Source organism: Carcharodon carcharias, chromosome 3, assembly GCF_017639515.1.
Source record: "Carcharodon carcharias isolate sCarCar2 chromosome 3, sCarCar2.pri, whole genome shotgun sequence".
Classification (NCBI taxonomy): Eukaryota; Metazoa; Chordata; class Chondrichthyes; order Lamniformes; family Lamnidae; genus Carcharodon; species Carcharodon carcharias.
Window position 1 is genome coordinate 13,443,829 of NC_054469.1, and position 15,666 is coordinate 13,459,494.

Genomic DNA, 15,666 nt, shown 5'->3' on the forward strand with positions numbered 1-15,666 from the left:
TCCAGATTCATATTCTTTTCCTTTGACGAGAAGGTCTTCTTGGGACCTTAACAATCCGTTCCGGCATCCTTTAATTAACTCATATTTTCCCAAGTGACTACTAATTTTGTCCCAAATTATTATTTCTGGAAGCTTCCCCGCAATCAGGGTTAAACTGATTGGACTATAGTTGCTGGATTTATCTTTACACCTTTTTTTTGAACAATGGTATAACGTTTGCAATTCTCCAGTTCTCTGGCACCACTCCTGAATCTAAGAAAGACTGAAAAATTATAGCCAGTGCCTCCACAATTTCCACTCCCACTTCCCTCAGTATCCTAGGCTGCATCTGATCTTGGCCTGATGTCCTATCAGCTTTAAATACAGTCAATCTATCCAATACCACCTCCTTATCAATTTTAAACTGTTCACATGTCTGAACTACCTCCTCTTTCAACTTGTTCCTTGGTAAAGTCAGGTGCAAAGTATTCATTTAATACCTCAGCAATGCCCCCTGCCTCCATCCGTAAATCCCCTTTTGGGTCCCTAATAGACCCCACTCCTCTTTTTTCTATTTATATGCCTATAGAAGACTTTGGGATTCCTTTCTATGTTAGCTGCCAGTCTCTTTGCATACTCTCTCTTTGCTTCCCTTATTTGCTTTTTCAATTCACCTCTGAACCTTTTATATTCAGTATGGTTCTCGGTTGTACTATCCACCTGACATTTGTCAGAAGCACACTTTTTCTTCTTCATCTTAATCTCTATCTCTTTCGTCATCCAGGGAGCTCAGAATTTATTTGCCCTCCCTTTCCCCTTCATGGAAATTTTCTGTTATAAACCTAGTCCATGGTTCATGTCAATATTTTAGAGACAATGCTTATTTCTGGGAAGATTAAAGTTTAACTGTAGAAAATGGGATAAATGCAACTAAGGCAGCTTGAAGTCTATTACACTCAAAATGCTGGGGCCATGTTGATTTAAGGGATTAACAGCTAGAAAGGTAAGAGCCATACTTAGTTGGAGAATTGGAGACGAGGTGTCTGCACTGCTTGAAAAGAAGTGCAGCCCAGAGAGTTGTTTGTTTTGGGTGTCGAGGTGTTTTGCTTTTAAAAGCATTCAGCGAGCTCTGGACAGTTATGTTGTCATGGAAATGAGTGGGGCTGAAGAAAGTCCTAGGGCTTGAATTTATCTGTCTATTTGCTGGGGAGTGAGCGCTCTGCAACTGGGGAAAAGGCTACACTGAATAGGTGCTATTGTTAGCAGGCTCCAGGCAGCAAAAGTGTTGATGTTAGTCGGCTTTGTGTGTTTGGGGCTCAGGAGAGGTCCCAGGAGCCGTTTGATGGCTCTGTGCAGCTAGAGCTCAGGAGAAGTGCTGGGGGGAGCTGAGCAGGTGGCACAAGGTGGCTCCATGCTGGAAAGGGTTATGGCTCAGAAGAAGTTCTGGGACCCATTTATAGTTCGGTGTAGCTGGGAAGATTGGAGCTGGGTGAAACCCAGGAGAGTGCCAGCCCAGTGAAACTAGCCGGCTGTTGAAGAGCCGAAACTGTTCCAGTAAATAGAGGCTGGAGTATAGACTCGGAAATCTAAGGGAACGGCACATTGGGAGGCGGGATTGAAATCCTGGGAGGTGCGCAGTCATTGAGGCAGTCAAGGTTGGAGCGGCTTTGAGGGAATTCAGAGGTTTGATCTTCGAAAGTGATGAGTTTGGAGTCACTCTTGAGGGAGACGGAATTTCAACGAGACCGGTTGACTCACAGTGTTTACTGACATCAGGGTGGATTGCTGAGAAATCCGTGGGATTTTGTTTGCATTTGCTATTTATTGTGCAGTGTGGTGTGTTCGACCACAGTTTGCCTGTTAATTCATGTGTGCCTATTAAAAACCATATTTGCTCTAAAAATATGGAAGGACTCTGCATTACCTGGTCACTTTGAAGCTGACCTGGAATTATTTTTCAAAAGGGTCATAAGTTCGCCTTTGGACTGGGAGCAAGCATGCCTTTTCCAACAAATCACCTGACCAGCGTGTACTTGAGGGGGAAGAGCTGTTTGCACTGCAATTATTTTAATGGACGGGGGGAACAAAAAACTGGTTTAGTGGCTAGTGATTTACTGGAAATCGCAGGACAGGGATGAGCTTTAAGTTTTGGACTTGGTGTTTTGAATTCAGTTGGAACTGAACTGAGAAAGTTAACAAACTGCCCAGCTCGCTGCCTTGTCTTGCCTGAAACTGTGTGACTGACAGCATCCGGATAAGGATCCTCATCTCAGTGAAACCTGTCTCTATTTGGAAACCCGAGAGATTGAGACAAGAGGGATTAATCTGGCTCTATTCTCCTTCACGCCAAATAAACTCACAACGATTGATTTATTATAAAATAAAACTTATTTTTTTAAGACAAATTGCAATAACTGGTTAACACACAATTGTAATCTGGAACTATAACTATCTATCCCTTTTAAAAACCCCCAGCATGTGCACGAACACAGACAAACAAACAAAGGACAAACAGATAGGGTCTCTGCAGATATGGGCTTTGGAGGATGAGTGTTATAAAATAAAGGATAAAGTTCGCAGGATGAGAACCTCCAGACATCAACTGGGACTAGCGGCCCATCACCACGTGACTGAGCTCCAGACCAAGCATTCACTCCCTCCACCACCGACGCACAGTAGCAGCAGTGTGTACCATCTATAAGATGCACTGTAGGAATTTGCCAAGGGTCCTTCAACAGCGCCTTCCAAACCCACGACCACTACCATCTAGAAGTACAAGGACAAGATGGGAATACTGCCACCTGGAAGTTCCTCTCCAAGTCACTCACCATTCCGACTTGGAAATATATCACTGTTCCTTCACTATCACTAGGTCAAAATCCTGGAACTCCCTCCCTAACAGCACAGTGGGTATACCTACACCACATGGACTGCAGCGATTCAAGAAGGCAGCTCACCACCACCTTCTCAAGGGCAACTAGGGATGGGCAAAAAATGCTGGCCCAGCCAGCGAAGCCCACATCTGATGAACAAATAGAAAAAACTGGAAAGACGGTACTGGTGCAGTGTAAGGAGAGAGAGAGAGATGAGCAGGGTAAGATGGTGGCGAGTGTGTTGGGAGGGGGGAATGGTTACGGGATTGAGGTGCAATCCTGGGGCAGATTAGAGGCAGGGTTAGCTCTGCATCTTACTCAAGCATGTAAAACTACAACTAAGGTCCTTGATGGTCCTTCCTCCTGTGAATCTGTTAGATCCTCTCCCTGCAACTCTTTCTGATCGAAACTCCACTTACCAATAAAGATGAAGTTAAATCCCCGTAGGAATACAGCCTGATTCCATTCTGTGAATCGACTGACAGTTGGATCTGCCAGTAAGGCATTACCATAGTTTCTTCCAGATCCCGATATCACATCAGTTCAACTCAAACTGTTCTTCAGATTTTTTACCCCTTATTGGGGTTGTAGTTTGTATCATTAAAAATATAATTACAGATTCTGGAGAAAAAAATATTGGCTATAATTTAATTTTATTTAATCTCAGGCTGTATAAAATGTAATTTCACTTCCCTGGTCAGTGATTGATCTAAACTGTTAGATTACTGGTGTGAAATGGTGCAGATATTTTATGTATCATGCTGCAATCATTCTCAGGAGAGTTTGTGCATGCATGCGTGCATCTGTGTGTGTGCATGCCTGTGACCCTGCATGTGTGCGTTTGTCTGTGTGTGCGTGTGTGCACGGGTGCATAAGTGTATGCATGTATGTGTGTGTATGCATGTGTGTGTGTGTGTGTGTGTGTGTATGCGGACGTGTGTGTATGCGGACGTGTGTATGTGTGCATTTGTGTATGTGTGTGCGTGTGTGTGCATGTATGCGTGCGTGTGTGTGCATTTGTTCGCATGCGTGTGTGTGTGTATATGTGTACATGTGTATGTATGCATGTGTGTGTATGTGCGCATGTGTGCATATATGTTTGTATGCGTGTGTGCATGTTAAAAAGTATAACAGCAATTGGCATTTATATATACAGAATATAGTGCACACAAACAGGCCATTCAGCCCGACAAGTCCTTGCTGGTAATCATGATCCACTCGAGCCTCCTCCCATCTTTCTTCATCTAAATGGATCAAGGTAACCCTCAATTCCCTTCTCCCTCAAATGTTTGTCCAGCTTCCTCTTAAATGCAAATTAAATTCACTTCAACCCTGTGGTACATTTAAACACCTTTGACTTAGCAAAACATCACAAGGCATTCCACAGGAGTATTGTCAAAGGAACATTTCTATCCTCTGTCAAGATGCTCCTTTAAAAACTACCTCTGGCCAAGTTTTCGGGTCACCTGTCTCAATCTCCTCTGATATGCCTTGTTAAGTTTCAGCAATTTAGAAGTGCTATTTAAATGCAATCTTTTTGAATATCCTTTGTTGATCCTGAGGTCATGCATAGCTTTTTGCTGACTGGTCAGTGCCTCCTCTAATTGCTCATGCTCTCTTGTTCAAGCGTGTAAAATCTATCTGCTTAATGGAGTGAACGAAGAGGATTAGATGTTGTGTGTCCAACAGGTCGATGAAGTGCACCTAGTGTGTGGGTGAGGAGATTTAGCACCTTTCAAGTTCTGAGGACAGCTTTTGTTAATTAAGGATGACGTGAGCACAGCATTGAGAGGTGACCTTCGCTCGAAAGAACAAGTTGTTGAATCAGTTTGGGTAAAGATAAAAAATAGGAAGGGTAAGCAGTCACATGTAGGAGTAGTTCACAGGCCCCCTGACAGTAGTTACGCTGTAGGACAGAGTATGCAGGAAGGAATAAACACAAATATACGAATTAGGAGCAGGAGTAGGCCATTTGGCCCCTCAAGCCTGCTCAATAAGATCATGGCTGATCTGATTGTGGCCTCAGCTCCACATTCTTGCTTACCCCTGATAATCTTCACTGCCCCCCCCCCTTGTTAATCAAGAATTTATATAGTTCTGCCTTAAAAATATTCAAAGACTCTGAGTCCAGATTTGCACTAAGTGCGGTAGCGGGCGGGAAAAAGGACGTAGAATTCCGGGAAGCACGCCGTTTCCATGGTGGGCAGGCTCTCATTCTCCCGCCATCACGTCATCGCTTTGTCACGCCGGGCGCCATATTTAAAGTGCAGCCGCGCGCTCACCTCTCAGTGCTTCTAGCGCACGACTGCTACAAAGAAGACTTGGTCCCGAATGGTAACTAGACTACAGCCCCCAGGTGCATGACCTGTCCCTCGAGCGCCTTTTGAACACAGTGGAGGCTCGCCGTGATGTCCTCTATCCCTGCGTTAGCTGCAGGATGGGCAGCAACATCACTAATCCGGCTTGGGAGGCAGTGGCAGCGGTGATCAGCGCGAACACCCTGCAAAAGAGGACAACTACACAGTGCCACGAGAGGATGAACGATCTCCTCCGTTCCGCCAGGGTAAGTCAGTCTTCTCACCACGCTCAGCTCACACACTCACAAACCCATCACACATCCACAGGTGTGTTGGTGTGTGTGTGTGTGTGCGCCACTCACTGCCAGTTCAAGGGACATCACCATTCACTCTCTCACACTCACCATCATTGTCCTCAGCCCGTCCATGGGACCACTCACCACCCACACATGCCAGGCATACTTATCAACTGGCCGGGAAGGCATTCTGCTTACACTCTCTCCATCTCTATTCAGGCAGGACAAGCTGGCACACAACAAGAGAGAGAGGCCGCAGATCGGTGGTGGTCCTCACAGGCTTTGAAAACAGAGCCATCCAGCTGGCCGGCGATGAACTGGGACCAGTCCTGTGCTGACGGTGAGGTGGGTGCTGCTCTACCAAGTGTGGATCCAGCAGTGCAACATTCATCAGACAACCATGCTGTGAGTGACATGTCCAGTTTCACAGGCCACTGCCATACACTAGTTATCTCTCCTTGCTTTCGCAGGCACATCTGCCAAACAGCCGATGGACTCCATGACCCAGGGCCTCCAATCAAGCCCTGAAGAAACCTCTGAAGAGGAATTTGAAGGCTTGATACCACTTGCCTAGTGATTGTCATTTTCCTGCGTTCCTCCCTCACTTCCATTCCCTAATTTACAGCTATTTCTGGGATGTTACTCACACCCTATACAGTGAAAACCGATGTAAAATAACCTGTTCAATTCATCTGCCATCTCCTTATTTTCCATTATTAATTCCTCAGACTCACTTCCCATAGGATACTTGGCTAACACTTTTCTAATTTAATTATCTATGGAAACTCTTACTATCTGTCTTTATATTTCCAAGTAGCTTTCTCTAGTGCTCTAATTTTTCCTTCTTTACTAATATTTTGTCATTCTTTGCTATTTTTTATATTCTGTTCAATCTTCTAACCTGCCACCCGCCTTTGCACAATTATATGCTTTTTCTTTAAGTTTGATACTGTCTTTATCTTTTTTAAGTTAACCACGGATGGTGGGCACTCCCCTTGGAATTTTTCTTTCTCATTGGAACGTATCTATTCTGTGCATTCTGAAATATCCCTTTAAAAGTCTGCCACTGCATCTATATGGACCTATCCCTCAACCTAATTTGCCAGTTCACACGAGCTAGCTCTGATTTCATGCCCTCATAACTCTAGCTAGAATCATCATCAGACCAGCTAGAATTATAAAAACAGAAAGGAAGGGCGGAATCGTCCCAGATTTGCACTGTGTGGTAGCGGGCAGGGAAAGGGATGTTTCACCCGCTGGCAGCAATGGCGGGTTATCACGCCGTATCGTCCCAATCCCGCCTCATTAATCGTGTATTCCCGGGAAACACGCTGTTTCGCTGGGGGATTGGCCTCCGATTTGCCCGCCACACTGTTACCTCACCGCTTCCTCACACCAGGCGCCATATTTAAAGCACTGCCGCGTGCCGCACCTTTTGGTGTTTCCAGCCCAGGGCTGCTTCAAAGAAGTCATGGCCCCGAAAGGCAAGAAGACTGCACCCACACCCCCACCCCACCTCCGATTCAGTGACGCACCCCTGGGACGCCTTCTGTTCACCCTTGAAGCCTGTTGCAATATCCTCTACCCCTATTCTGGCCGCAGGAGGCCCATCAGTGTCACCACTCTGGCTTGGGAGGCGGTGGCAGTGGTGGTCAGTGCCAACGCTGCACAGAAGAGGTTGGCCATCCACTGCAGATTGAGGATGAATGATCTCATCTATGCTGCCAGGCAACCATCTCGTCACTCCCAACTCTCACACTCACAAGCCCATCACGCATTTACTGGCATCTCACTCACTGGCAGCTCAGGGGACCACTCACCATCTCACACACACCCTCACATTTCCTTTTAGACTCATCTCCTCTGGAGACTGCTTCCTCAGCCCTCACCATCTTGAGGGCACTTGAACAGTTCAACATGTGCCCCCCACACACACTGATTACTGAAAAGTGATTGCAGTAACAAAGACAGATTCATATATCCCTTTCCACAATTGGAGGATTGTATTGAGAAAGTGGGACAGTCAATGCTTATTACAAAAATTGACTTGCTGCACGGATATTGGCAAGTACTCTTATCATATAAGGGCATAAGAGATATCAGCTTTTATGACACCAGATGGTCTATATTAATGCAAAGTAATGACCCTTGGTATGAAAAATGCACCAGCAACATTTCAGAGACTAATAAACAAAGTGATTGAGGGACTTAACCATTGTGCTATTTATATTAAAAACAAAAACAGAATTACCTGGAAAAACTCAGCAGGTCTGGCAGCATCGGTGGAGAAGAAAAGAGTTGACGTTTCGAGTTCTCATGACCCTTCAACAGAACTCAAAACTGCTATTTATATCGATGACTTAATAATATTCAGTCAAACGTGGGAGGAACATTGGCAACATTTAAAGGAACTGTTTGATTGACTGTAGGAAGCCAATTTGGGTGTAAACTTGGCTAAAAGTGAATTTACCAAAGCACAAGTTGCATTTTTAGGCCACACTGTTGGACATTGTCAAGTGGCCCCATGCAAAAGTAAATGCTATTGTGGAATTCCCAGTGCCTAAAGCAAAATGGGAAGTTTTGAGATTTCTAGGCACGAGTGGGTTTTATTGGAAATTCATGTCAAATTTCAGCAGCGTCATTGCTCTGCTGACTGGGTTGTTCAAAGAAAATCCAATGAACACAGGAGTGCCAGAATGCATTTGACAGCTTGAAACCTGTACTAGCTACAATGCCTGTTCTATCAGCACCTGGTTATACAATGCAGTTTAAGCTAGCTATTGACGCCAGTGATGTGGGTGCTGGTGCTCTGTTGCTACAAGATGATGAACTGAGAATTGAGAAGATGGTAGGAAAATTCACATAGAAGTTTACATGGAGAAAATTTAATTGCAGATGCGTTGTCAAGAGTTTAAAATTCAAAAGAACTTGGAGATTGGCAAATAGAGAATGGACTGGAAAGAACTCTATATTTACAACAACTTATGTATAGTTTCATGGTTAATGCATGTACACCATAGTGTAATAGTTTCGGTTGGTATAGTTAAATGTAGGAAGCTATAAGAAATGGGTGAAAAAGTGAAACCATCTTTTTGGAATTATGATGGTTCATTTTGTTTACAAGGAGGGAGGTGTGAGAAATGGATGTTTTTTAAAAAATATTTTTGGGGAATATTGTGCTATTCTGTGAAGATGGGTATGTGTGCTTGTGTGTGCATCTGTGTGTATGTATGATTTAATTAAGCTGGGCAGAGAATAATAGGAGACAGGTTGTCTGGGGGGTTTAAAACATGAAAAGGAGAGATGTTAGGATTGAGGTACAAGTGAATATATTAGATCAAGTATTTGTATTTTTAGATAAATTGAGAGTCTGTTTAAATATCAAAGGGAAGTCAGATGTGCCAAGAAACATGTCTGTATCTTGCAGGAGTTCCATAGGTAAACAGAAGTGGGGTTATTATATCTTGTTGACCCAAAAGCAAAGACAGAATAGAGACATGAAAGATTTTGTATTTAGAAGGATGTGAGATTCAAAGAGGTGTGAGAACAATGGATCCTGAGATGAAAGGGGAAAAAGGATATTTTAGAGTTACTGAAGCTGTGAGCTTTAGCTGTTGAGCTGGAGCTGTGAGATGAAGCAGCTGGAGCTATAGTTGGAGTTCTGGTTTGGGAGTGGATGCAGGTTTGAATCAGCCATCCAGTCAAGCCAGAAAAGTATTGGGCTGCAAAAAGCAGGTTTATTCTAAAGTTTGGATTTCCATAGCAGAGTGAAAGAGAGTTAAAGGGGTCATGTGGTATACCTCTGTTAAAGCTACAGCAGGTTGCCTTGGGTAATATTACTGGATTTTTATTGCTAAAAATCTATAAGGGAATGTTGCCTGGAAGGTGTTTAGTTGCAGGTCTGACCAAGTAGAGTGTCTTTTTAGGGGAATGTTTTGTAAGACTAAGTTTAATTGTGTAACTGCAATCTTGTGTGCTTAAGTTTTGTTTTACTCTTGTTAATAAAACTTTTACTTTTAATTAATTTAATTCCAGAAGTGTTACTGGACTTCTTGTTGCTGAGATCAGTACGTCGTCTTCTCGTTTACAGTATACAAAAAAAAAGGGTTTCCCTCTGGGATTTGGTTTGTGCATCGGCTGTGGTCAAAACAGTAATAAACTTCCAAAATTCCTTAGATTCTGTAAGAGTCCCAGCAGATTGGAAAATAGCCACCTTTATTCAAGAAAGGAGGGAGACAGAAAACAGGACACTACAGGCTACTTAGCCTAACTTCTGTCTTAGGGAAATTGCTAGAATCCATTAATAGCAGGATATTTAGCAGGAAATCCTAATGAGATCAGGCAGAGTCAACATGGTTTGTGAAAGGGAAACTGTGTTTAACTAATTTAAAGTTCTTTGAGGAAGTAATATGTAAGGTGGATAAAGGGGAACCTGTGGATGTGATGTACTTGGATTTCCAAAGGCCATTTGATAAGGTGCCACATCAAAGGTTACTGTATGAAATAAGAACTCATGACGTAGCTAACAGGAAGCAGAAAGTAGGGATAAATGGGGCTTTGTTGGGTTGGCAAGCTGTAACTTGTGGAGTGCCACCAGGATCAATGCTGGGGCCTCAACTATTTACAATCTATATCAATGACTTGGATGAAGGAACCAAATTTATACTAGTTAAATTTGCTGATGATACCAAGGTAGGTAGGAAAGTAAAAGCAAAAAACTGCCAATGCTAGAAATCCGAAACAAAAACAAAAATACCTGGAAAAACTCAGCAGGTCTGACAGCATCTGCCGGAGAGGAGCACAGTTAACGTTTTGAGTCCATATGACTCTTCACCAGATGTTAGGAAAGTAAGTTGTCAAGAGGAGGCAGAGAGTCTGCAAAGAGATATAAATATTAACAGATAGAGTATAATGTGGGAAAATGTGAACTTGTCCACTTTGGCAGGAAGAATAGAAATGCAGTATTTTATTTAACTGGAGAGAGATTACAGAACTCAGTGGTACAGAGGGATCTGGGTGTCCTGGTACATGAATCACAAAAAGATAATATGCAGGTACAGCAAGTGATTAGCAAGGCAAATTGAATCACAGAATCTCACGGTGCAGAAGAGGCCCTTTGCCCATCGAGTCTGCACCAACAGGTGAGAAACACCTGACCTACCTACCTAATCCCATTTACCAGCAATTGGCCCATAGCCTTGAATGTTGTGACGTGCCATGTGCTCATCCAGGTACTTCTTAAAGGATGTGAGGCAACCTGCCTCCACTGCCCTCCCAGGCAGCACATTCCAGACCGTCACTACCCTCTGGGTAAAAAAGTTTTTCCTCATATCCCCCCTAAACCTCTTGCCCCTCACCTTGAACTTATGTCCCCTTGTGACTGACCCTTCAACTAAGGGGAACAGCTGCTCCCTATTCACCCTGTCCATGACCCTCATAAGCTTGTGCACAATGTTGGCATTAATTGCAAGGGGAATGGAATATAAAAGTCGGGAAGTTTTACTGCAGCTGTACAGGGCCTTGGTGAGTCCAAATCTGGAGTATTGTGTGCAGTTTCTGTCTCCTTATTTGAAAAAATGATATCATTGTGTTAGGAGCCATTCAGAGAAAGTTCACTTGAATCACTCCTTGGATGAAGGGCTTATCTTATGAGGAAAGGTTGAACAGGTCTGGCCTCTATCCATTGGAGTTTAGCAGAATGAGAGGTGATCTTATTGAAACATAAAAGATTCTGAGGGGACTTGATAGTGTGGATACTGGGAGGATGTTTCCACTTGTGGGGGGAGATTAGAACAAGGGGACACAATTTAAAAATAAGGGGTCTCCCTTTTAAGATAAAGATGAGAATTTTTTTCTCTCAGCGGGTCATTAGTCTGTGGAATTCTCTTCCCTAGAGAGCAGTGGGGGCTGGTTTATTGAATTTATTCAAGGCAGAGTTAGGCACATTTTTGATAAGACATGGAAGTCAAGCATTATGGAGCAGACAGTAAAGTTGAGACCGCAATCAGATCAGCTATGATCTTATCAAATGGCAGAACAAACTCAGAGGGCTGAATGGTCTACTCCTGTTCTTATAGGACATTCCAAAGCGCTTTACAGCTATAAACCATTTTTGACCAAAAGCAAAACATTGCGATGTTGGAAACCTGTAATAAAAACAGAAAATGCTGGAAATTGGAGCTCGAAACAGAGTTAATGTTTCATATCGAACTGATGGAAGCTCAGTGAGCTAAAATATTAACCTCGTTTCCCTCTCCACAGATGCTGAGCATTTCCAGCATTTTCTCTAGGTATTTTTTGAACTGTTGTAATGTAATAGCAGAATAGTATTGAAATGGATGAGCGAGCTCCCATAAACAGCAATGTGACAATGGCCAGTTAATCTATTTTCTGTGATGCTGGTTGAGTGATTAATATTGGGCAGGACATTGCTTCAAGATAGTGCTATGGGGTCCTTTGACTGGAATTTTCTGGCATTGGTCGTCACGGCTGGCAGGGGAGAAAGGGGGAGGGTACAATATGGCAAGACGGCCAAAAATCGGTTACTCGCCATCGTGAAACCAGTTTGCAATTGTCCGCACCACCCATCAATGATGGGCCACGTTCCCTGCTGCCGCACATCGGGAATTTCAATACTTTACCATCTCATTATAAACCCTGCTCGCAACAATTATCCCCCCATGCTGGGTCATCCGGGCATGTTGGCATAACTGCATGCCGACATGTTTCACAACTGTGCACAAGCGACGTGCATCTGGGGAGCTGCACCGCTTGGGACTTGAAGGTTTATTTGCTGACCTTGCTTCAGTCAGCACTCACGGTCATCAGCACCAGGCTTCACAGACAGCACCACATCACTTTTAGGGGGGCTCACGGGCAGGTCTCTACCTCCCTGACCAGCTGTAAGGCGGGGCTGGATTTTCAATTGCTGCAGGGCTAGGGCTTGCTTGGGGAGGGGGGGAGAAGCGGCCCCAGGCAAGAGAAGATGCTGCAGACCGAGGGTTGTGCTGGGGAAGGAGGGGTATCCAAGGGTGTGTGTGTGGGGGCAGATGTTGATCTGTGCAAGTGACCTCGAGATGGTGAGGGCTGAGGAAGCCAGAGGAGATGAGGTCAGATGGAGATGTGAGTGTGTGTAAGAGAGAGAGTGGTGATGTCCCTTGAGTTGGCACTGAGTGAGATGCCAGTGAATATGTGATGGGCTTGTGAATGTGTGAGCTTAGAGTGATAAGATGGCTGCCTTACCCTGTTGGCACTGATTAAATCGTTCATCCATTTTCTGCACGGATGGCCGACCTTTTGCATGCAGCATTAGCACTGACCACCTCTGCCACCGCCTCGCAAGCTGGAGTGGTGAGACTGATGGGCCTCCTGTGGCCAGAGCTGGGATAAAGGACATCGCAACGGGCCTCCATGGCCTCCAGAAGGCATCCCTGGGATGTGTCACTGAATCGGGGAGGGGGGGGCTACACCATTCTTGTCTTTTGGGGCTATGCCTTCGCCAGAACAGTCCTGGGCTGGGAGCATTGAGAAGTGTGCACGCGGCTGCAGTTTAAATATGGCGCCCTGCACGAGGAAGCTGGGAGGTAACTGCATAGCAGGCAAATCGGAGGCCGTCCACCAGTGAGATAGAATGTTTCCTGTGGCTGCACAATTAATAAGACAGGAATGGGACAATACCTGCCAATGTGGCTGGCGGGTAAAACAACTTCCCACCTGCTACCGCACTTTGTGCAAATCTGGGATGATTCCACCCTTTATCTTCTTCCAAGAGGGCAGAGTTTTAGTTTACGGTCTCATCCAAAAGACAGCACCTCTGACAATGCAGCACTCCCTCAGTGCTGCAATGGCGTGTTCGAGATGCTGATGTGGGACTTCAACCCCAGGATTTTACGGTTCAGAGGTAAGAGTGCTACCAGTGATCGAAAGCTGGTACTTAAGAGTTAAATAGAACCTGACACCCCATCTCCCACACTGGGACACTGGTAGATTATGCTAGTGTGAAAGGTTAATTGAACAGCTGAAGGAAGAATCACAGGAAAGTTAATGAGTTAAGTGCGCTGGGTTCTAATTACTTCGGTTTGCAGCATTTTTCTCCCAGACGACACCTACAATTACTTGTCTGTTAATTGTTTCACTATTTGCTGTGGACAAGAATCATCAGCAAGGGGCTGTGCATGAGTAGTCTTAATGACACAAATAGCAATCAAACTCTGTCCGATGGCTTGGAAACAGAATGGTCCTGTATCGCACAAACTGTGAAGGTTTATCCCCACTCAATGTTGTTAGTTGAGCTCAATGGTGCAGGAATTGTGATGAGGGAGAAAACGAACGGCAGGAAAAGCTTGAAATACTCAGCAGGGTCAGGCAGCATCTGTGGAAAGAGAAGTAGTTAATGGTTCAGGATGATGATCCTTCATCAGACCCAGAACCCTGTGACACAGGTCAGAGAGGTCAGACCAGATCTGAAACGTTGGGCGGTACTTAGTCAACACGACAGTTTTGGTGGTGGGGGGGGGCTCTTACCCACTATCTGGAGAGCCCCAAATTGCCTCCTTTGGTGAGAGCCCACTCGTGTTAACGTAAATGGTGAATTTCCCCAGGATCAAGGACCCTGCGGATGAAAGTCCTGCCCCCTGAGGGCTACCGGCCAATCAGAGGTTGGTAGCTGTCTATTGCAGGCAGTGCCATCCAGTGACCAAGGTGACAAGAGAGTGAAGGCGGAATTGGGGGGGGGGGGGGGCGCAGGGAGGGGGTCAGGTGGTTGACAGCAAGGCCGGGGCGGGGGAGAGGGTTGGTGGCTCTCAGTAGTCTTCCCCTCTTCCTGGTGTTGAGTCCCTTGATTAGACACTGAGTGTCTTTGAACAAGGGACCACCACCACCACCCCACCCCCAACCACCCCGCTGTGCTCCCCCAATCCACCCACCCCACCCCACCCCTCCCCACCTGTGTCTCTGTGCTGGCTCTCCTAAGCAGCAATTCACATACTGCCACTCCCCCGCCCTCTCCCCACATCCCTGCATATTCCTCCTTTGTCAGATATTTAGAAAATTGAGAAAATGTAGAAAAATTTAGGGCACAGAGGGAGGCCACTCTGCCCATCATGTCTGCGCCAGCTGAAAATTGAGTCGTTCCCTCAACCGAATCCCATTTTCCAGCACTTGTTCCGTAGCCCTGGAGGTTATGGGAGTTCAGGTGCAAATTCCAACACCTTTTAAATGAGTTGAGGATTTTTGCCATCTACTACCCTTTTAGGCAGTGAGTTCCAGACCTTCACAACCCTCTGGGTGAAAAGAATTTCCTCATACCCCTCTGATCTTTCTACCAAACACTTTGAATCTATGCCCCCTAGTCACTGACCTCTCTACTAAAGGAAAAAGGTCCTTCCCATCCACTCTATCCAGGCCCTTCACAACCTTGTACACAACAATCAAATCTCCCCTCAGCCTCCTCTATTCCCTGCTTTTCTACTCAATGCCTCTATTTATGAAGACCAATATTCTCAATGCCTCTAGTCATGCAGCTAATTCCCCATTTTACCCACCTCACAAATAGAAAGAGGGACAAGGAAAGGCCGCCTCTCTCCCTACACGGAGTAAGCGGATTAAAATTACAAGTTGAGAAAGCAAGGCACCCTGGAGGTGTTATTATTTAACAGTAAGTGTTCATGAGAGACACACTGGCTGTTTTTTAAAATTCATTTACGGGATATGGGCATCGCTGGCTAGGCCAGCATTTATTGCCCATCCCTAGTTGCCCTTGAGAAGGTGGTGGTGAGCTGCCTTCTTGAACTGCTGCAGTCCATGTGGTGTAGGTACACCCACAGTGCTGTTAGGGAGGGATTTTGACCCAGTGATAGTGAAGGAACAGCAATACGTTTCCGAAGTCAGGATGGTGAGTGACTTGGACGGAAATAAGCAGGCGGTGGAGGTGGTGTTCCCATGTGTCTGCTGCCCTTGCCCTTGTCCTTCTAGTTGGTAGTGCCTGAGAGCGAGTTGTCAGCTTCCTTTGCCAGTGTATGCTGAATGGCACCGTCATCTGGCTGGCACTGCATGAGCCCATTGTATCCAAATGTAGATAAGCAGAGATGCCAGCCTCACACCAAGTGACTCACTAAATAAAAATCCTCAACATTCATGTACTATAACTGAGCATCTGCGGGTTGGGATGGGAAATCACTGTGGTGCTGGGATCCTGAGATTCAGTGGAACAACATTCAAAAA